General features: G+C 40.2%; 1 protein-coding gene across 7 annotated transcripts in view; it reads right to left on the reverse strand.

Moving 5' to 3' along the window:
• The window catches only part of ENOX1 (ecto-NOX disulfide-thiol exchanger 1), a 361204-nt gene that overhangs the window by 228719 nt on the left and 108243 nt on the right, over nucleotides 1-24242 (reverse strand). For all 7 annotated transcript variants that reach the window (XM_064645691.1, XM_064645690.1, XM_064645686.1 and 4 more), the window contains one exon: nucleotides 16291-16368. The gene's annotated coding sequence lies outside the window, so the exon portion shown is untranslated. The remainder of the gene's footprint in view (nucleotides 1-16290; nucleotides 16369-24242) is intronic.

The raw sequence follows: 24242 nt of genomic DNA on the forward strand, positions 1-24242 counted from the left end.
TTCAGTTCATTCCATGTGGGCTGCAGTGACTTAAACACGGCACCCTGGGAACAGCCATGCCCTGGGTACTATCTATCCACTTGCAGTTACTGCAAAGGGGACCCCCTTCCTCTTGTCCCCCCATCACTGTTACAGCCAGTTACTGTAGCTGGAACAAGGCAAAGCCATGCATCATGTTGTCCTGTTTAAAGGAAGATATAATCTGACCCCCTGACTGCTGCTGTAACTCAGGTAGAGAATTAGCCTTCCGCTGATCAGATTCTGTGCTGACGTAGTTAGCAGAGCTCTGCTTGCATTAATGGAGCTGTACATATCTACATCTGTGAAAGCCTCATCTCCTACACTCAAATCACATCCAGACCAGCAGCAACCTGGCACATCAGACAGGTAGGATAGACTTCAGCTAATTTAGTTAATCTACAAAAATGGGATTGAGCATGCCATCTAGGCTTTCTCAGCAACACCCTTTCTTCTTTGAGGACTTAGAGGGAGTAACTTCTCCCACATAGCACATCAGTATGGGTTCACCTCACTGAACTGTGAACACCTCCCTCTGAGCTAGTTGCTCCCAGCTTCCTTCTCTGTTTACAGAGAGAAACACTTTTAGGGTGTGATGAATCTGATTTATTTTGCATGTCTATTTAAAGCTGAGATGACTCCTGTCCTAGAATTGCCTGTTTGTCTCCACTAACTATGCAGGATGACTAGCTCACACGTGGGTGGCAAAAGTCATCTCACCTATTTGGCAGCTTCATTAGCAACAGTGCTTACACTGAACAAAATAAAACACAAGTATCAAATGTTAACTAAAACCAAATCTTGAACAGATTAATAGTCGCATATTTGGAGATACAGATCTTAATGCAAGGCAACAGTAATACTCTCCTACTCTGTGATTTCTGGCCAGAGTTTTGGGGTATGTGATTGCACAGGAACAAGTGATATTTCTGAACAGCCGCCTAATTTGCTTTGTGTCCCTTAAAGGACTACAAAAAACCAATTTATCATAATCTTCCCCTCATAGGCAAAGTCTTTCTGATCCCTAAATAGCCAGAAATTAGCTCCAACTGTAAAGCATAAAAATTAACATACCTCTAAACAATGTGTTTTCACTAACTGTTATAACTTTGGAACACAAATCTACAGATGCTCCAACAGGGCAAAAAAGAATAAAACAGAATGCCCCTACATGATAAAATAGAGGAAACTGTTTTTTGTAATGCTGTATCCACAACCTTACAAGCCCATTTCAGGCACCGGTCTGCAGGTGATCAGGTCATCTCCATCTCTGTTTGGCTGCATTTTGGTGAACACTTAAAAGCCTTGTCCGGTATTTTCCATGAAGTTGTCCCCTATTCCCCTTTGGTGTTTCTGGTTACCATAGGGATAATGCATTCTCCTAGGTGGTTAATAAAAACTACAAAAAGAATCAGCTCCAGATGGGTTACAGAATTGATGCCTTCACCACCACCTTGAAAGCATTAACATTAAAAAGTTTTCTCAAGAAAGAGAAGGTTAGAATAGATTACAGAGAATACAGTGGAAAACACCAATGAAATGTAGGCTTAAATGTCATTAATAAATCGCAGGCCCAGTACATAACTCCACACAGCAATTCCCAGAAAGACTGTCCTAATCGATAATAAATACAGAACTCCCTGAATATGCTAATTTGTTTCTGAACAGTATGGACCCACTCCCTAATTTCAAAGCACTGCCCAATAACTCTCTGTGCTATGTAAAGTACACATTTGGACATGCTGAATTCTCTAATTAGTCTATAAATACTTGACTTTTACCCACTGCTTTGGTAAGTGTGATAATTGCTGGGGAAAGGCCAAAGCATTTATGGCCAATCAGATGATGAGGAAAGGAATATGGCCCTTTCAGCAAGTAAAATGTAAGGCATTCTGTGGCAAGGCAGAAGCTATTAGCAGGATCAATATTTCTCCTAGTACCTTAATAAATCATTATATCAAAGAACAGCTGCAGGATGAAGAAAGTCTCATTCTACCAACAAGGATGCTTCCAAATCAGCAAATAAAACATCATTTAAATTACAAAGGCCTAATTGGTGTACAAAGGCAAACGCCAAGCATAGAATACAGCCCTCTGATTCTAGGCATGTAAGCATTTTGAATCATTAGTGAAGGAAGAAAAGCAGAAAGACAAAGAAACAGCTATGCTAAGAGCTCTCCATGCATAATTTGCAAATCGGTAAATATGCATGACTCTACCACACCGTAGCTGACTGATGGCACCATGTTTCGTGTAGATATCATAGGTGGCAGAAGCAGAAAAGCACCTGGAAAACAGGATGGCCTCTGGTATCTTTATTATTGAAATAAGAAAAGGAAACCCCTTGCTGTTATTTACATTGAGGTTTTTTCTTCTGCTCCTTAGCTAGCTAAGAAAAAGCTAAGATTTGTAAACATTAGAATGCAGGAAGGGAAGAAATATTCTAATGGCTACTTTCAGGCAAGGGAACTTCTGTCAGCAGACACTATGTATCACTGCTTACTCAATACAGCTGCCATCACACATAGCCATATAGCTCTCTTAGCCTTAGAACAAGAGGAAAATTCTAAGCAGAGCTAATTGGAGTTTTGTCCAAGGAAGAGATGGGGGACCATGATCACATTCATGTTCTGCAGTAGGTAACCCCCCTGGTATACATATATGACTGTGAGTAGAAGATAGGGCATGTTGCTATGGAGCACACTAGTGCACAGCTTGTGAGCAGCCACCAGTACCTTCTTTGGACATACCAACTCACAGCACTTTTGTTTTATAGTGTTGTCTTTCAGTCTGGTAGAGAAATTATGAAACCTAGTGGGGAAAGAGTCACTAAAGTAACAACCTCATGGGTTTCACCAGGGGAAAAATGTAATATACTGCTGTAAGTAGTATTTGGTTTATTCTTTTGTTTCAATAGTATACATTTAGCTCTTTATTGAAGGATTATTATAGAGAAACAAATGCTTCTCAGTTGTTTAGTCATTACTTTTGATTCCTATCACAGGCTTAGAAGCTTGTTCCTATTTTATTCAGAGGCAACAGTTGTTGACTTCATGAAAAAGAGTTAGTTGTTGAAGGAATTTCATTGTGGAAGTCAAAGTGGGTACTCTTTGGTTCTTCAATTCGTACTTCATAAGTTTCTAATTCCATAGAGCTGATATTTTAGAAGATCGACTGTCATATGTCTGGAAAGCTGACATCTCTAGAGAGTAAATACTGCCAAAGAGGAGGGGAGAAGGAGCATCCTATTGCTACATGGTATCTTCTCTCCCCACTTCAAGTCAGCAGAGATCTTACCTGCCTGTCATAATTCTCCGGAAAAACAGAGTTTTGGCTATATGGCAACTGACCTTATGGGGTGCTGGCCATATGCATTTCCATGATATAACTGGCTCTTGAGTTAAATGCATACGTAAAAATGCCCAAATATTTCATGCTCTGAACTCTCTATAAAGATGTATTTATTTTCTCAAACTGTAATTTATTCCAGAAAGTAAAACAGATCAGTCTCTCCATAAGTTACAACTCGAATCAGTTTGTTGGCTGATCCTTCTGTTGTAGAAAACATATCAAGCCTGCTTTACAGAGTATAATATGCCAACTTCAGTAATAAGGAAACTGTTGTAGTTTATTTACCTAACTGCCTATAGGTATCCCAGGAGTTCTTCCTCTCTTCCTGAGGAGATTACGTATTCCTGAACTCATCTCATGCCTACTAACATGTATCAACATAATATCTCTGGTAGCATCCCAGGACTATTTAAAAAAGAATTGGAATTACCATTTTTGCCTGCATCCCAATGTATTATATTTTGCTTGGCATGTATCAGCTTTGTAGACTGTAAATCTTGAGACAGGGATTACTTCTATTTGCTTATGTCCTTAGTGGCCTAAAGGCATTATCAGCTTTATTCATCAAATTATTAGCAGCAGAGGGGATCATTGTGAGCATGAACCCAAACTTTAGCAATCACTTCCGATGGGATCACAGGGGAAGGCTAATGAAGTCCGTGTGGTCTTTCAATTCTATTATCATACACCTCTTTTTTTTCCAGTACAGTAAAAAGATGCACTAACTCTTCAAACAAATAACTAAGAGCTATTGGGATTTTAGAAAACAGATTGAACAAAAATTCAGGATTTTCTTATTCTAGGCAGTCTGAACAATTAATTAACAGCTTCCTTCTTTGTCATTAATTTTGTTGCCATAGTAGCCTCTGTAAGTGGTTTCTAACAAACAAGTAAGATTTATCTGTCACACTCTAAATTGATCATAAAATAAATGATTTCACAGTCATTTTTGTTTCGTAATGACGGCTAAAGCACAGTGAATCATTACAACAGAGTCTTCTGAGAAGTATAAGGTGTCAGTTGTCTTAAAAAGCAATCTTAAAAAACAAATCCAGAGATTAAAAGGGAAGTGCCAGTTTTATGCAAAAAAAAATACTGTCTCCATTAAAAAATGACAAAAAATTATAAATTATAAATAGAAAATATTTCTAGATTTTTTAAACTCAAATTAAGCATATTTTGCTTGGATATAAATATTTCCATCCACATTTTTTTTCTCCAAATTCACAGCTGCTGAGAAAACATGGAGGAAAACATTGTAAGAGAATTTCCTAAAGAACAGAGTTAAAATTAATTAGTTGAAACAGGGATTTTTCTTCTACTTCAGATTGCTTGGATTGTAAATAGAACAGCAGCCCACAAGGGAGAAAGTGGGGGGAGAAACATGTCTGCAAACTAAATGCAGACTAAGTTCTGGCCATCATCATGTGCTAGGGGTTTGGACATGTTTGGAGAACTACAGGCTGCAACCTGCAAATTGGATCAATATGTTTCCTGCCTGATAAATTCCAGGAGGGAGATAACGGGTGCATTATTGGAAAAGATTGTTGTTGCCTTTCTTCTAGAGGACAAGGTGACAGATTCTCTTAAAGTAGTAACTGCACTTTGCTTCTTCACAAAACAATGCTTTGAAAAGGAGAGTCATTTCAAACCTTGTCCAATCTATAACCTGTCTCAGTTGGAGTGGGGAGCAGAGAAGAGTTGGCAACATAGTCAAATTACTCAGATTTCCTTGACTAAGAAGCTAGTAATAATCTCAGGGGCAAAATGCTCTAGTCACATCTGTCAACTCTTTCCACCAAGGAAAACAAAACAAACATGAAGGCAATGGGACTTATGTTCCTCATTATATCAGTAATTTTCTACAGCCAAACCCAAGTGGCCTTGAATATTTTGTTATACTATTGATATCCAAAGTAATTGATTCAGCTACAGACTGAATCACACAGTTAAATCTTACTGAGATCAAATTTTTTTGTTCTTTATCTCACCTCTTGAAAGACCTAAAGTGCAAATTTTTGGTCATCTCCCTTACTGATCAAGGAATATGAGCAGCAAAGTTTTGGGGAGATCATGCAGTCATGAAAGGTGTGATGCCACAAATACAGAATGGTACTGAGAACATGCAAATTTCCCAATTTACTAGTAAAAACGTTTCCATCAGTTTAAAAATTCACTTTTTTTATTGTTCCATTTATCTCTTGGGACAGGCTCCTACAAGCTACCAAACTGCGGAGATAAAACATTTAGAAATAAGGGGACCAAGGAGGAGGGATTTGTCTGTGGTAACAGCACTGCACTTAGGGATATAACGTTCTAGATGTTGGTGAGTAGCACAGGCCTTTGTTTCCTAACCCATTCCCCATTCCACCACAATCCCCCCAGCTGCCTCAGTTTAAGCATTTGCCTGGCCATACCCAAAACCAGACTAGGGTCATTAAAAAATCATTTTAAAAAATGGTTCTTTTAACATGAATAATTTCTCAGATCCCATTTACAAAGAATCTGCTGAGCCTTTAAGCTCTGCTGAAGGGAGGGCAACCTCTGGTGATGAGTGTGGAAATGAGAACTTGAAGGCAGTATGCTTCAAAATCAGATCTGTACAATATGGTATCAAAATAATATAAAAATGCAGCATAAGAGCAAAGAGCAAGTCTGATTTTTGTTCACTGTGGTTATTTTTAACTGAACCTCTGCCTGTCCACCTATTACACCTTTACTGGCAGAGCAGGGGCAGTGGCAAATTTGAACCCACTTTTGAGCCAGCATAAAAGTTGGAGAGAAGTCACAAGAGGTAATTTCATCACTGGAAGTTTAATGAAAACCAGCAAAGCAGCACACAAATTGCTGCCTAGGGAGAGGGGGGCAGGCAGAGCAGCCTGGGTGTGCTCTGCCTGGGAACAGCTGATGGGCAGGTGTAGGCAGACCTGCCAGCTGGCACAACATGCTTCACAGCACGGGCTGCCCCTCGCCTGCAGGGACCTGAGGCAGAGCCAGGAAACTGAGGTGCAAGTTTTAAGGGACAGGGGGCATTAATCCATTAGAGGAGGCTTCTTGTCTGCTCACAGAGCAATTTGTTCCCAGGGATCTGCGGTGCTTTAAATGTTGGGCAGTCTACCATGGCATGTGCCTGCATGGTCTGGGTGATGACACCAGCCTGCTGGACTCACACAACTAAGGATAGTTCTGCTCTGGGTCAGAGACAACTGGAAGCCAGATAAAATCACTAGCAATGCTGAGGCCAAGTTAACTGCACTGAGTCAGAGCTAATGAACACTGCCAATCACAGCAATTTATAAGCTTGTACTCAGCATCATGCTAACTGTGCTACACAGCTTCTGGTTGGCTTGGAAAACGGACAGAGGGAGCTCCTCTGCAACGTAGATGTTAACTCTTAGCTATAGGTCTATGGACTCTCACAGAGTATCTGAATCCTGAGAAACTCAAGTATAAACCAAGGATTTCAACTTTTCCAGAAATTCTGTAGAAGGAAGTACAAACAGAGAACTAAGGGAGTGAGGAAAAGTCTCTGAGACAAGGCCATGGGCTGTTCAGTTACAGCTCTCTACATTGATTTAGGCTCTACTACAGTCTTAGGCATATCATGCATTCAGTGGTGAGACTGTCAGCAGTCCAGTGGGTCCTCAGCACACACAGTGAAACATCTTCAAAAAACCAAAACACTGTCATGAAGGACATTCACGTAGACTTGTGAGGGTTTTTTTTAAACCTTAAAGACCTTAAAATAATATGGTACATTTGTCTATCAAACACTGACTTTTTTTCTGAAAGCTCATCCTGTGGTACTACAAGCTGCCTGCTGACTGTATGGCTCTTGACAAACTTTCTGACAGAAATCCCAACTCACTTCAACCTATAGACAGAGCCATTAATGCATTAATAGTGGAAAGATTGCCGGACTGACCATTATAAAAACTTGCATCATAGGCCTCTAGCATTAAAGGGAAATGCTCCTAGAAGGATTATAGAAAGATCAGACATTGAAAATGTTTCATGACCCAGAACAAGAGAACAACCAGCCTTCTCTGTATATCTACACTTCATTGGGAACAGATAGTGCAGTTGATTGATCTCACTCATGTGTGACAGACATGAGAACCTGACAGGAGCTCTTCTGCAGAACTTTGGCCAGGATTTCAGAAACATTGCTGAATAGCTCAACTCTATCATCCCCTTCCCCGCAAAAAAAAAGGAATATTGGACAAAGGTATGAAAGCTTGTTACAGAATAAGCTATGTGTTCAACCTGTTACTCTGTAATCCTTTCCCTTATCCCCTTGTTTCTTTGTCACCTCAAAAAGTAAAAAAGCTGTGTGAAGAGAAAATAAAAAATGTAAGAACGCTCAGGATATTTTCATGGAATGACAGAAACACAGAACACTGTGAATAACTACAAAGGAAATTGGTGGCCCTAAAACATTAGAAGAACAGGATAATGAAGAAATTAAGTCTCCTCTAAATAAAACACTGGATATCAGTCAATTTTACAAACAGGATCCTATATTTCAGACTCAGCTCTCTCCTGAGGATTTGACCTTGGCTTTCAAGAACTTTGATCCCTCTGAAACATTTTCCTTTATTCTCTTTGGTGCTGGTTCTTGTTTCAATTAGATCAAGTCAGGTTTACACTGAGACTGTAAGAATAGGGACATCTGTGTGCTACCTGTCAAGTACTGTTGTAACTATGTTCAATTGCACTTGTAAATCTAGTGCCTCTGTGAAGTCCCATATTATGAAAACTGTACTTTGTCTTCCCTTCCTCTAGTTTGTGTAACATCTCCATGTACTTTTGTTGGGGGCTTCAAAGGTAGAAAACCTTTCTAAGAAAATCACTAAGTACAATAGTAAGAAACTGTTATTAGCAATACCGAGAAGAAAGAGTTCATTTACCACTCAATGGGAGGAAAAATTATTTTTAGGATCAGCAGTGACCAGAAAGCCACAACAGTTAACACTGAAGACAAAGAAGTAGCAATTCAGTTCATAACAGGACAAAGTATATTAAAGAGAACTGAGATAAGTTAAAATATTTCAAATTGTCTGGATCTTATGAATTTCACCCTGGAATACGTAGATCACTGACAGAGAAAACCTTGGAGCTGCTGGCAATTAACTTTGAGAGCTGAGGTCAGAAACAGTCAACTCAGCAAAAGCTCAAACAAGATTAGTTTTACTATGAAGGACCTGAGGTTATCTAGTAGATCAGAAGCTTCAACTGAGTCACTGTCACCTATGTATGAATATCAGATTGGAAATATAAAGGAGAATGTTATCTACAAGACTTGTGAGGGAATTCTCCTTTTTTACTTCACTTCGGAAAGACTTCAACCATAACCTGAGGTAAAGTGTTGGATGCCACATTTTAAGGAGGATGTGACCAACTAACAGCGAGTACTCTACAAAGCACAACAAAAAAATTGAAGGGCTAATTTGTTGATTAATCCAAAGAAGACAAAACTTAGGGAAACACGACAAAAGATCCTGAAGGTCTCAAATATGTTTGCAAGAAAAAAAGGGAATAATCTATTCCTGTTCACTGGAGGTAGAACAGAAGTAGCTTGCATGTTATGAAAAGAAAAAAAAGCATTTTTCTAATAGTAAGGAAAATTAGGCATTGGAATGAATTCCCCAGAGACTCTCCATCACTGGAGGCCCTTGGAAATGGATCAGCCACTGATCTGATGGGAAAAGTGTCAGTATAGTTGATGCAGCTGCATGGCCCTCAAGCTACTTCCTAATTTTCTAGGATAATTTTAGGAAAAAAAAGTGTGGCTACTTAGATGAAGAACATTTTTTTTTACTTCTGAGATATTTTAGGCAATAGCATGTATTACCTTTTCCTTAGTTAATTTTTAATAATGTTCTGAAAAACTCAATAAGTAGCTTGACCCAAGATATTCTTTCATCTTTCTACTTTCATTTTTGCTCTTTGAGCAAACTGCTTGGTCAAGCTTTCCTCAGATTCTTAGAATATCTCTTGAACACAATATTCAGGGTTTTTTTGTTTGTTTTTTTTTCCAAATGTGGGATCAATGACATTAAGTAGGAACACAGTCTTTCCTGAATGGTTGCCTACAGCCACTTTTGGATCATTTCTTCTGTAGAGTCAACCAACCATATTAAAGTTGATGTGGTTTCCTTTAAGTTTTTCTTTTTTTGTTTGCTTGGTTTTTGTTTTTGTTTTTGTTTTTGTTTTTACTTGTGGCATTGAGTAGTCACTTTGTCTGTATTTTCCCTTTACTGAAACGATAACTGACCCAAGAAACCTGAGTCATTCTGGAGCAGTATATCTTGGGACCCTCAATCTTAGAAGTGCTATGTGGCACTTAGGGATACCATTTAGTGGTGGACTTGGCAGCACCAGATTAACAGTTGGACTTGATGATCTTAAATGTTTTTTTCAACCTAAATGATTCTAAGATTCTATGATTGGCTATCATGTACACTAATCCAAAAAATTCCTTTAATGTTTACTATTTGAATGGGTAGCCTTTCTTCATACTTTAGCTAAAAAGCAGGAGAGAAAGGACATAAACCTGTCAACATTCTGCTGGGCTGTGATGGAAAAAAAATTAAGGATTGTTTTCTAATCGTTCATTTTGGTTGTCACTTAGCCATCTGAACAGTCTTCCTTTTTTTAAGTACTGTCTCTTCCAAGTTTCACTGCTGCTTCTGGAGACTTGGACAGTAAAGGTGACAGTGGATTTCTCCTCTTAGCTGGAGAAGATGTTTTAAGTGCCTTTCAGAAGTGAAATCAATTTGTATCTTTCTGTATATGGCAACAGACTTTCACTGGATCTGTAGCTTATGACTTTTATCTTGCTGTGACACCTGCTTTGGTCAAGGGGATTACTCCTCCTGGAAGTTGTCAATACTGATGATGTTCACTTGAGCAGCTGTCCTCCCTCTTCTATTATTATTATTATATTCATGATGTGTGACTGATTCTTCTGAGGGCCTCAGGCACAGAAAACTTAGCAGTTCTTTGCTGTCATTCTTTTAAAGGGACCTAAATGGACAATTATTGTCTCTGAAATGTGCTATGGCCACCATTTCATCTCATCTATTGTTTAGATATCTCTGTGCAGCCAGAATGTGGACAATGAAAAGGTGCAAGATGGGTCATTATCCATATGCTGATAGCTATCAGCTGCACACTTAGTGCTTCTCTAACAATGTCATTCATTACCTAGTATCATACTGAGAGAGCTTAACAGATGGAACAAAGAGAAGACACTAGTAGTGACTCCATCTAGACAAAACTGAGGCACAATATGGACTGGGGTCATTTTAATTGAGGGTATATCTCCATAATTAATTATTGAGCTTTTAAATTCTGTGCTTATTTTACATAATTTGTATCCGTCTGAAAGTCATACTGACTATATTCAGCTTCCTAATGCTGGCACTTGTGTCAAGAAATTAGCAGTACATGGAAGGGTACAGGTAAATGGGAGAAAGACAGGAAGAAAAGTATTTGGAATGGGACATATAAGATCTGCAAATGCTTATTCTGAAAAATAGATAAACAAATTAAATCAGATACCATATAAAGTAATTTTTCCTTCTAATATTTGAGAGATTACCATAAAGAAAGTTATGTTCAACTGTATATCCTCACTATAAATAAGACACCAAATGGCTTCCTATGGAGCAAATAGAGTATAATCCAATATCTGGATTTCAGAAATACCCAAGTGTTGTGTAGCCCTGGAAGAGACTACACGGGGTGGCATTGAAATATTCCTTACTGGAAGATTAGGTAAATAATCACCGATTATCTAGACAACTTTGCTCTTGTTGGTAATGAAGGCAAATGAGTCAAATTATCTTTGCTGTCCCTAAGTTGTTCTTGACCCCTGACACTAAAGATCTCCCTTCTTTTTGTGTTATGTCCCAGGAGTTAAGATCAGCAAAGATTATCATCTAATTGCCACTTCGAAGCACAAGATGATGGCACTGGAGTGAGTGTAGTAAAGAGCTTTACTCCTAATCTGAGTCTATGAACACTCTGTGTAGTTTGCGGGAGTCTCTCAGCCATTCCCATTCTTCTGGGCAGTAGCTATCAGTAACATAACAGGGAGGTATTTAAGGATGCTTCTGGGCTGTTCCTCCAGCAGAGGAAGCACTTGCCACCATTTCTAGAAATACCTTGAAAAGAACTCAAAACATGAAAGCCAGTGGAAGGTGAATCTGCTGTCTGGGTTGGTGGTTGATTTGTTTTCCCTGTATCCATATTAATTTCAGTCTTTTGCAGTATCTCTGGCCACAGCTCTTACTCAGGTAAGCAAAATGCCATTTTAGTTTTTCTAATAATCACTTGCTCCATGTCTTGCTGTGGGCAATAAAAAAGCAGGTGGAAGGGCACAGGTGCTCTGAATCATCATTCAAAAATAAAAGTAAAAAATGTATATAGAATCATAGAATTGTTAAGTTTGGAAAAGACCTCCAAGATCATCAAGTCCAACCATTAATTGAGCACGGCCATGTTCACCACTAAACCATGTCCCTAAGTGCCACATCCCCATGTTTTTTGAACACTTCCAGGAATGATGATTCTACCACCCCCCTGGACAGCCTGTTCCAATGCTGGACAATCCTCTCCATGAATAAATTTTTCTGAATATCCAATTTAAACCTTCCCTGGTACAATCTGAGGCTTTATCCTCTCACCCTACCGCCTGTTACATGGGAGAAGAGACCGACTTCTGCCTCGCTTCAATCTCCTTTCAGGTTGTAGAGAACAATAAGATCTCCCCTGCGCCTCCTTTTCTACAGACTGAACACTCCCATCCTGACCACTCAGTCAGTCCTCATAATACTTGTGCTTGAGTCCTTGCACCATCTTCGATGTGTTTACATTAGCTTGCACATACAACTCATGATTTGGACACAACAGTCTTTACAAAATCACAGTCTGGTTTGATTTTCTGTTTTAATAAAATGTTACTGTCCCTCCATGGCAGTTTTGTGAGATTTACTTCCCCCATCTTCCCATTTTATTCTCACACATTCCCTTCAAGACTCTAGCTTATAGATTTTCTCCAGCTACCAAACTATTTGGTTTCCATCTTTTCAATAATTCAAATATATGTGTCAAATGCACACATGGAACATTTCCAGGTAGTAACATTCCCTTTCCTCTCTTCCTTTTTGTAGCCAGGTAATTTACATATATAAGGTGCACAAAGATAACATGCTCCTCCATGGTTCAGGTTTGTGCATCAGCTCCACTTGCTTTCTCTTTGCAGCCCTGCATTGAAGCCTCTGGTGGGACAGCTGTGCCCCGAGCAAAGCCTGGTGGCACAGAAGGTTTGGCCTTTCTGGCAGCATGGCTTTAAGGCAGGCACGCGTATCTAATGCAGTGGCAGCAGGTCCGTGTGCAGTGCTGGTACACAGATTAAAGTATGGTTGCCATGATTACACGCTCGGGTGGAAAAGTGCTCTCCCTAGGCTCTTCCCTTCCTTTCTCCCTCTCCTTCCCATGTTTTTTGACAGATTGGTATTTTGCCAGTTGTGATTTCTTTGCTGAAGAAGCAGCAAGATAACGGAGCAGTGCTCCCTCCACCAAACTCCCGCAAGAGCCAGCCCAGGCTGACCATGTGCCCAGGATGTTTTAACAGGAGGACATAGCAGATGAGCCCAGCCCCAGGAGTCAGAGGCTTCCCATCCCATGTGGTGGCCATGAACTGTTTTCACCACTTTTGTTTTTCCCTACTCCCCATAAAACCAAGACACTTGTTTAACCATAAGGGTGTCAAGGGCAAAGGTTTGAGGACACCCCAAGAGGCATTTAGTGACCCCAATAGAAAAAACTTAAGAAACTCCACCAAAGCAAGAACAAGTAATAAAAGTGTCAGAGAAAAAGAGGCTTCTCTGGAGGCTGGGTTGAGGGTTCATAGGCAAGAAATAAAAGAGAGATTAAGAAAACAAGAACTGTGAAAGAGGAGGAGACACTTACAAATAAAAAAAAAACCCATGAGATTTGCAGTGAAAGACATGGGATAAATGGAAAAAGCTGACCTAGGTTAAACTAATTATTTAACTAGATCACTATCCTGTGATGCAGATGCTGCAGAGAAGTGGTACAAGAGATATCTACACAGTTGCAGAAGAAGCTTCACCGAAATCCCAGGCTGAGGATTGTTGAGTTCAACCTTCCATCAGGCAACTGCTATGTAACTGCTGTAACTACTTAATAAATGTGTAATATGAAAAATACATCTATGATGGCATTCCTATTGATGTAAATATCTATTTCTTCTGATACCTTTTGATAATACCTCGGGGCAATATTTTCCAAAGGGAAATTTCACCTTCTATCTCCTTTTCAGTTGAACTGTCTTGCCTTTTAACTTAATTGGTTTTCCTTTGCTTCTGCATTATGGTGAAGGTGGAGCACACCCATACCCAAACTATTTTATGCCACTTAGTATACATACATCTAACATGTACATGTATCAAATTAATATGATATTTATCCTCTTTTTAAATGACATGATACTAATTTGTATGTACATCGCAATTCTTCAGGAATCAGACTTGTGAACAAGGACATTTTTAAAATGTGTTTTAGATGAATGATGTCTAAGCTTTCTCCACATAGCAGCTGTTGACTACATTTGTATCACATTTTTAAGACACAGGTCTAACAACACTTTGCTTTGGCAATGTCAACAGTAACTCTTGAAAGTCTTAGGTAAGCCTTGATTCAAAAAACACTCATAGATCTGAAAAGGAAGATTTTCATAAAGCTGCTGTTGCTGCTAGTAAAGAATTTACAACCCAAATGGTAATACTGCCTCTAGTTTTCTCCCTTTATCCTAAATGTCTTTCAGTGTTTGCACTTCTTTCTCTCCACCCCCTGCCAAAGAAAACCATGAATATTACCCTAGGGGACATCATTATTAAAGAAAGAAACAGTGCAGTCAAAGCCTTAGGATGACACAGATCATTCAACAGTTGTTCAATTACACTGAAAAGCTACTTATTTTTGAACATAGAGCTTTCACTCAACACAGGCCCAAGGCATCACTATCAGATTTGTCTCTGCAATATCTCGACCAGTCTGGTGTAGGGCCTTTGTTCATTACACAAGCTGTAGCCTTGTGTTAGGTTTATATCTAGGTTCAGAGTTCCTAAAGCATCTTGGAGCTGTGTTGGCTTTAAAAGATATTACCAAATTATAATCATTTCCAAGAACAAATTAAAAGTTGTTTTGGATACCTCTCATCCCCTTAGTCCATCTGATATTTTTTTTGTGTGAGGTTTACAGGCCACTTTCCCTGCAGAATTCCTACAGTGTAATAGAATAGTATGTGACTACAGAGGCAAAAAGGACAGCAGTAACACCCAAAATATTCCAAACTAAACCAAGCAGATGAAATGGAACATATTCCAAAATGAACAGTTTTGAAAATTATTGTTTAGGATGACATACAACTCCCACAGACCTTGAGTACGACCAATAGCAGTGTATGACCATCCAGATGGAAAAGTTGATTCCCATAGGTTTTTCTGAGAAGATTTCTATAAAAATGCTGCTCAATACTACCTTTGAAAGCAGTAAGAAATCATAGAATCATACAATCAACCAGGTTGGAAAAGACCTTCAAGATCATCAAGTCCAACCCTTGATCAAGCATCGCTGTGTTTACTAGACCATGGCACTAAGTGCCACATCCAATCTCATCTTAAAAACCTCCAGGGACGGTGAATCCAGACCTCAAATCTTTCTCTGACAGCTGCATAGAAAAGCATATTGAAATGTAGGGGAGTGTTTTCTACCCTCTAAATCAGAGCAATCATGGGCCACAGTGCTTATAACACTATTGTTCCGGCTGACAAGAACATAGAATTAGCTACAGGCTCCTCACTGCTCCTTGCCGTGATGACACTAGAGGAATCAAACCATTAATATTCTGCTCCTTTTAAAGTCTCTTAAATATAACCCTTTGTTTATTTTAATTTTCTTAAACTTTCCATGAACCTGAGCTCCTCCTGACCTGAAAGCCTCAGTAATTCTGCTGATCCTTTGCTAAGTGCGCTTCTCAAAACATCCATAGTTATAACTGTGGGTCAGCTGCTCACATTAGCAACTTGGGTGGGAGCAATTGACTACAGGGCCTTTTAGGGTAATGTAGTTTCAAAACACACTGAAAGGCATAGCAGTGAGAAGAAAATGACATACAGGCCCAATTCCTTTCTGCAGTTCAACTCCATGAACTGCAGTAATTCACCTCAAAGGAAAGATGAATGCGTTATTCTACATCTACACAATAGTAACAGAACAGAGTTATGTCCTAAGCATATTGCAAGAAACAAAAATCATTTTTTCACAACGCTTTCTCCAGATTATAATTAAATTTGGTTTGCATGCGTTCAAGATAAAAGATAGCGCATTAGCACAGGAGTCTAGATGATGAAATAGTGTCCTCGTTCCATCCAGGACAGGGTTAATTTTTGCAGTAGCCAGAAGAGGGCATGGCTAGGACCCAGGGGTTATTCTATAACACCTCATATAATTTTCCAGGGCTGGGGGGGAGGGCTCACTTCTGGGTCAGGGTAGCATGGCAGAAGGAGTAGTCTTGCATTATTTGGGGTTTCTGCATGCTGAGCAATGATGTTTCTTTTTCTTGTACACTCTTTTATTAGTACTGTTGCCATCACTGGTGATTTCTTATCTCCTTACAGTTTCCAGTAAATTGTTCTTATCTCAACCCCTGATCTTTACCTTTTGTGCCTCCAGTTCTCCTCTCCAGTCTGTCACAGGGGAAGAGGAGAGGAAGGGGGGAGTGAGCAATCGGCACATGGTTTGGAGTGGTTTCAGTGGGAACACTAAATTGGAGAATGCCATTCCTAAACCACGACAAAAAATCAGAATGCAATTCAGTTTACATACCTGTATGCAGGAAAGTAACTTCTCAGTGGCCCCATCACAGTATTTCCAAAGGAATGTTACAAATTCTCATGGCCAATCCTGCAAGAAGTGGAAAGAATAGTTAAAACTAGAGTTTCCAAAGGAAAAGCAAATAAGATCAGCTGTTTCCTTGGATACGCAATGCTAAGTATCAGTGTAGATTTGGTTTAGAGGATGTTAAACACTGTAAACTACGGAGTAGCTAGATCATAACAATCATTTAAACACAGCAAAGTTCAAGTTAAATAAAACACAAAGTGGTGAGTTGTTTTTAAAGACAAGTTATTGAAAACCATTGGCGTAAAAATGCAATGAATATGTGGGAGTGGATTAGAAAGAAAAGAAAAAAGAATGAATACTGCACCAATTTATATTCCCTTTGAACTGTCTGTAATACAGACCTTAAAGTGCATTTTCAAATATATAGCATATCAAAGATGTGTACATTTATTTCTAGCCATGGCACTTCTAGGATTTTGGTAAATGAAACCAGAAATAGTCTAGTGGAACTGTGCTGTGTGACAAAGCATGTACTGATGCGTTCTGCCCAACATCAATAAACAATTGTTTTATCCTTTAAATGAAGGAAAGAATTTCAGCAGTAAGCAAATGCCTTACATCTTGCATGAATTCTTCAACAGAGTCAAAGCAAACTTGTCTTCTCAACCTCCTGTATGTGCTATTCCTACTCAAAACGTAAGTCATATTCCCTGAGATTTATCAGTTGCTAAGTTTTCGATCATGCCAGCCATGATACCATGATACACAAGGGATGATGATACACAAGGCACTAAAGCTTTCTGCTATAATCCCCTCTGGAGTCCACACCTGTTGCTGTAAGGGTAATTATCTGGGTCTCCCTGAGGCAAATTTTTGCACTTTTCATATAAAAATCACCTCTTGCATAAGACACGAAATTTAAAATCATCCCCTTCACGGACATTGAGTCACTCCATTACCTCTGGGAGAGATATAAATTATGCATTCTTTGGTTCTCTTTAAAATTTTAGATGCACAAGGGGACAGAGAAACATCTAAATGGCACTAAAAATACAAAGCGCTGAAGAAAGAAACAATAACTTGTATGGTATTAACTGCTACAGTGCTCCAAAGGCTCCCTGCTTGGTCAAGAAAAGCACTGAAACATAACAGCAGGCCTCCATGCTAATGGCTGCTAGTGACAAGGACTCATTGAATGTCACTGCTTCACATACTGTGTACTGTTCATTTTTCTTATCTGTGTGACCTCTCTTTTGAAATGACTGATGAAACTCCCCTGAATTAGCATCTCCGCTTCTGGGCATTTGCCAGCAAGATGGCATTTAGCAACATCTCTACTAAATACCGAAATAAAGCAAGGGGAAAAAATCATAATCTTAACAAAAAATAGCCATCATGTTTGTTAAAGAATACTCAGTGTGTACTGCAAAAGGGCTGCTTCTCTGAAGACTTCTCCTTAGGTTATTTTTTACCTTTATGTCCTTTAAGAGTACTGGCTTGTCACAGTACATGCATTCACATTTCAGACTTGGCTAACATTTTCATAATGAGTGTGAATAAAAAGAAATAGCTGTTACTGCAAGAAAAAAAGAAATGCCTCTGTTCCGATGCCCTGCTGCTATGATGACCTATTTCACACTAGCAACTGTTCTCTTCTCATGAACCACTCCAGATGTAAGCTGGCAAAACAGCACTGCAAGTATGTTACCCAGATTGCTGCAGATGTTTTCTTCCATGCTTCAATTTTAATGTGTGCCTGATTAATTTTTTCATTGTTATTTCAGCTACTTGGGCCACAGATTTTCCTGTGAAGTTTACAGAATGCAGGATCTAATCCGCATCCATAAGGAGGAGCTCCCTTTGTGTGAACAGGTTCATTAATGTCTGGAATAACCAGCCAACAGAGCCTGGGCCTGAATTGCCAAAAGAAATGTAAACTTCGGCAATCTATTATGCCTTAATAATATTTGCCTGAGGATTTAACACAATGTTCATTTCAATTTCAAAATTATAGATGTTTGTAATATTCAAATGCATCAGTCTGACCAAAAATATTATGCCCAATCTCTGCCTCGAGCCCTTGACCTGAATGAGGTTAGTGACAGGGATATGAATGACTTGAGCAGAAAATGAAACACAAAAGTAGTTTTATCGTGAAGTACAATATTTCTTCTGTCACTTAACCATTTTTTTTCCTCTCAAAATTACAGGGTAGACTGCAAATCTTCAAGTCTAGCAGCCACTACGACAGCCTAAGTGCCATTTAAAAGAATAATAATTTATGAGGCGCCTTGGTAGAATAGCAAAGGTCACAGAGAAGACTCTCCAGGGAGGAGAGGATGACAAAGGTAACACAGATGACTGAAGACTCGCCTATAGGAAGGGATTTTCTCAGAAGGAACATGTTTTCTTGCAACAGCTTCATCCTACTTAACACACAGTTGCCTCATCCAAATTAACAGTTCACCTTTAAGTTAGCTATAAAGCATTACGTACAAAATACACTTCTGAAATTCGTGGCTTAGCACCTTGGCCTTCTACCCAAGGCCCACTGAGCTGCTGGCAGATGGAGGACATTGTTGGTCTGTCTCACAGGGCACAAGCAACTGATTTGATCCCACCTGGGATAAAAAACTTGAAAAATCGCTGCAGCCTTTGCAAGCCAGTCCCCAAATAAATGCTATCAGCCAGTACCACTTGCAGACTTTTAACAGACTACCACAGACTGGTGCAGTTTCTCTTAGAAGCAATGGGAAGAGTTGGTACACGAGGAGCCTAAGACACACAGCTGACACATTGCTCTGGGGCAGTTGTAAATTTGTGTACCAGCCATTACACTACAAAGCAGTTTAGGCAGCTTTTTCTTGACACAGCTACAGCATTCCCCTCCTTCAGCTGCCACAAGTACAGAAAAAAAAAACAATCAAGGATGAAGACAAGCAGGAACAACTCTTTTTGGCACAGCTCCACTCTCTGCAGCATCATCTCCGGGCTCATAACACACATTAACTGGTGAGAGAAGCTGGGGCTGCAAACCTGGGGGTAACCGGCAGTGTCTGTAGAACATCAGAATGATAAAGAATAGCTTAACCCGAAGCCAGCATGCAACACAGGACAACTGTTATCTCTTCAGAAACCTGTGGCCATAAACATTTTGAAAACTGACAGTTTCCAACTGTTCACCATCAGTTGTGGGAAGTTTCTGCAGCTGGATCAATGCTGGCACTTGTGGAGGGGGTTGGCACAGCTCTGAAGGGTACAGCTTGTAGTTCATGCTGGTAAAGAAGAGGTTGCTTTGAGTATAACTGATTGTGCTTAATTGCTGTAGAATAACTGCTAGAGCCTATCTTCCTGGTATTTGACCTCCAAGCCAGGCCTCCTGGCTCATAAAGAGGTATCTGAGAACTACATAATAATTCAGGTAGATTATTGAAGGTAATATTTGGGGACTCTTATCTATTTTCTATACAAAAATAGGGCAATTTTCTGAAGGGAATGAATGATACAGACATTCATACTATCTTCATTCCCTTGCTCCAGCAGTCTCTGGTCCATCACGACAGCTGCTGAAGCCTTTGGCTGGCTGTTCCGATCACAGAATATTTTTACAGACCCATAACTGCATGTTGATGACAGCAGAGTGTGCCTTTGGGAGAGGGAAGGGCAGAAGGCAAGCGGAAGGTGGGATGCAGATAAACAAGACTCCAGTTATAACAGCCATCTTTTATCCTGCACATCACCTGCAGGAAGGAGGGAATGTCACAGAAATGTTGCAAACACAACGAATAACCCAGGCAATGCCCACTCCCGAGTGACAAATCCACTGGGCGTGCTGCCAAGCAGCCCTCCTGAACCTGCCCAATGAAGGGAATTGGCATTTCCAAAACGTGCTTTGCCCAACACTTACAGCCGCTTACTCCAGAGCAGCAGCCCACCCTCAGTGCCAAGCCTTATGGGCTCTGTGTGTGGATTTTTATACTCTCCTGTGTTGGTTTTGTATGCTCTGTCTTCCTTTATTAATTTTAAACAGAGTGGGGGGGATGTAAATTCACCGTTGGGGATATGTCACTGTTTGCTCAACATGCTCCATATACCTTTATTAATTTTGTATTGAATGCTGGATGAGATTTCATTCCGAGGGGAAATCAGGGACAGCAAAAGGTCTTTCCCACAGTCGGACAGCAATAGGGAAGGGGAGGTTATTTCTCTGTGGGTTTATTTTGAGTGATTTATATGCTTCCATGGGTTTCTAAAGCTGAAGAATTTGAGCTTTCATGAACAGGTAGTTTCAGGGCCATGACCCACTGGTCTGAAAGGTTGATTATCTTAATGTAGCATTAGTTATTCAAGTCTTACAGCTTACAGGACACTTTAAAAGTAGCAGATTATGCCTCTATATAGTGCAAGATCAGTATGTAAAGAGAGAAATTTAAAAGCTTTCAAAATAAGAATTTATTTCTGAGTAAGATTTATTCTTCTACAGTACAAATGCATAAACACTACCTGAACAACAAAAGGGTTGTTGTTTGATACAGATTCACAAGGTTTAACTCTTGGCCACAAAGTTCAACTCTTGCCTCATTGCAAAAAATGATTCTGTCTGTAGGAACAGCTTGTCAGCTGTCATTTCCAACACTGCAATTCCCAGTCCTCCAACAAGCTGACACTTGGCTTGGAGCATGCAGGGACACTCAATGCCCTGGACTGCTGGAGATGTTGCAGATAGCTCTTTCCTATCTACTTCTAATTCACACAATAAGTTTACATTCCACCATAGCATATCCCTTTGCTCATTTCAGCATGCATTTTTTCACCCACATTTCTGCAATGCCAGGTTACAGAGGCTTCTCCACTTGTGGAAACCCCCGAACATGACACATCTGTCTCCTTCTGCTGACTTTCAGAGCAAAAAGTCTGGGAGTTTGTAGCTCATCTCCAGCTCCACCAGCACCCAAAGAATGAAAGCCAACCTCATGTTGACTGCACAGGGAAATTCAGATTGTGATTCCTGTATACTACTGAGTCCTCTGTGATTCCTTGGTCAAGGGACCTTCTGTGGGAAGGGGACCATGGGGTGAAGCTATCAATGAACAGGAATTTGGGGATAGCTTGCTGTATAAGGAAGGAAGATGAATATTCTCTTGGGCAGTCCAAAGCTTTTGTTTACGATTTCCCAGGTAGTTCTGACATGAAGGACATCTGACCAGATAGCAAAAGACCTGTTTTGCTGATCAGAAGATGTCACAGTAAGATTTATACTTATAAATAAAGACTTCCTAGCATTTATGCTGCTGAACAGTGCCTTACTGATACTGCTCCTCATAACAAACATCAAAAGGTGAATTGAATTAATTATTTGTTTGAGCAAAGCACATCATATACTTGAAATTATGGACTAGCTGACTCTCACCACAAGTGCACAAGTCATTCTTTTCCAAAGCTGGTACATGAACTCACTGTGTGACTGATGGCAAGGGCAGAAAGTTTCTGGACTGCGAAGCACAGTTCCCTTTTTGAGCACCAGAAAGAGCAGAACTGCTTCAATTGAAAAATGAGTGAGGAAAACAGGAGAGAAAGGGGCTAGGGAACTGCAGTTGGCTGCCATGGGTTCTGTAGGTCAGCACTTTTATACCTGCTGAACACAGCTGGATTTTGAACAAGTGGGAGGTAAAGAGGAAGGGCAGGATTTGGAAGCTGGCTCACATCCATCCAAGATGATAACATGCAACCCAGGGAAAAAGTAATAAATACCAGGTACATGTCACAGCACACAATGCCAACAGCCTTTAGTAAAGGCTAATGCAATGATACTCACCAGCCTCCCTGCTGTGCCGCCAGCAGCCTGGGTGTTCACAGGGAATGAAGGCAGGCAGGTAGGCAAGGAGCAAAGGAAGACAGGCAGCCCTGACTAACTGTGAAGATCTTGTCTGGGATCCCCTTACTGACCCCACATAGGGGTACAGAAGTCAGCTGGTGCTCCACATCATTTGTCTATTAGCTGTGTCCTTGTCCTGGTTTCAGCTGGGAGAGAGTTAATTTTCTTCCTAGTAGCCAGCAGAATGCTGTGTTTTGGATTTAGTACCAGAATGTTAATAACACACTGATGTTTAAGTTGTTGCTAAGTAGTGCTTACTCTGAGTCAAGGACTTTTCAGGTTCCCGTGCTCTGCCAGTCAGCAGGGGCACAAGAAGCTGGGAGGAAGCAAGGCCAGGACAGCTGAACAAAATTGCTCAAAGGGATATTCCATACTACAGAACATCATGCCTAGTATATAAAATAGGGTGAGTTGGCCAGGAGAGGCCAATTGCTGCTGAGAACAGGCTGGGCATTGGTCAGTGGGTGGTGAGCAATTGTATTGTGCATCACTTGTTTTTCTAGGGGTTTGTTTTCTCTCTTTTTCTTTTTCATTACAATTATTACTATTATCATCAATAGTATCATTAATATTAAATTTTATTTTGCTTCATTTATTAAATTGTTTTTATCTCAATCCATATGCTTTGCTATTTTTCTGAATTCTCCACTCCATGGGGAGGGATGTTGGGAGATGGGGTGAGTGAGCAGCTGCATGGTACTTAGTTGCTGCCTGGGCTTAAACCACAGCAGTCCTGGACAAGCTGCAGGTCAGCAGTGGTATTCTGTGCTCAGTTTCTCTTCAAGTCCTCCAAAAACAGAAGACGGACTGGCTAGAATTACAGCTTCTGTCTGTCACCTTCCTGTAAGCTATCTTGCTCTCCTCTCTTTTAGTGCCACTATTCATGAAACTCTGAAGGCAAAATTACATTTAGTCATTGCCTCTCTTCACCCTGCAGAAGAGAAGGCTCAAGGGGACCTCATCATAGTATTCCAGTTCTTAAAGGGAACAAACAATGAAGATGGAGGCTTTCTCTTCATCAGGAGACATATGTTAAAGACAAAGGGCAACAGGCAGAAGTTGTACCAGGAGAGGTTTCATCTTGATACAAGAAATAAATTTTTCACTGTGGGAACAATCAACCACTGGAACAACCTCCCCGAGGATGTGGTAGAGTTCCTGCCTCTGGAGGTTTTCCAGGTGCAATTGGACAGGGTGCTAGATAATCTCATCTAGTCTTCCTTTCCCACAAAAGGTTGGACAGATGATCTTTTGAAGTCTCTTCCAATCTCAGTTGTTCTATGACTCTGTAATTAGTTATTCCCCCAAATGCTGTTTTGCTGGAGACTGATTCCCAGAGCTTCCCATTCAGACCTTCAAGGCTGCCCATACCATCCACTCTTTCTCTCTGAGGCTAAGGTTGCCATGGAATAATATACATTGGAAGGGACCCCTGGGGGTCCTTTGGTCCAACCTGCTGTTTAAGGCAGGTTGCTCAGGGTCTTCTCCAGTCAAGTTCTGAACATCTTCAAGGCTGGAGATTTCACAGCCTCTCTGAGTAATTTGGGTCAGTGTTTGATCACATCTAGGGTGATTTTTTTTTTCTTCCTTCCAAATATATATATAATCAGAATTTCAAATGTTTTGAATTGCATCTATTGCTTCTTTTCCTATTATTGTGCACCTTCGAAAAGTCTGACTTCCATTAGATAGTCTTAGACAGCAATAAGATTTCCCAATGACCTTCCCTGTGATCTGAACGGTCACAGATCTCTCCACTTCTCATATATTCTCTGTTCCAGCTCACTGCAGATGTTGGTGGTCCTCCTTGGGGGTCTTACTTCAGTCTTTCTATGACTTTCTTGTACTGGGGAGCCCAAAACCAGACACAGTACTTCAGGTGTGGTCTCACATGTGCTGAATGAAGGACAATTATGACTTTCCACCAAGCTAGACCCAGCTGAAAGTGTCTAGGAGGCTGCAAAGTGCGGAGCTAGAACAAAAAGCCATACAAATGTGTGCCCAACTGCGAGAAAAATTTTTGCTATGAGTGGAATAACACTGAAAGAGGGAGATGAAA

This window comes from Pseudopipra pipra, chromosome 2 (assembly GCF_036250125.1).
Source record: "Pseudopipra pipra isolate bDixPip1 chromosome 2, bDixPip1.hap1, whole genome shotgun sequence".
Taxonomy (NCBI): Eukaryota; Metazoa; Chordata; class Aves; order Passeriformes; family Pipridae; genus Pseudopipra; species Pseudopipra pipra.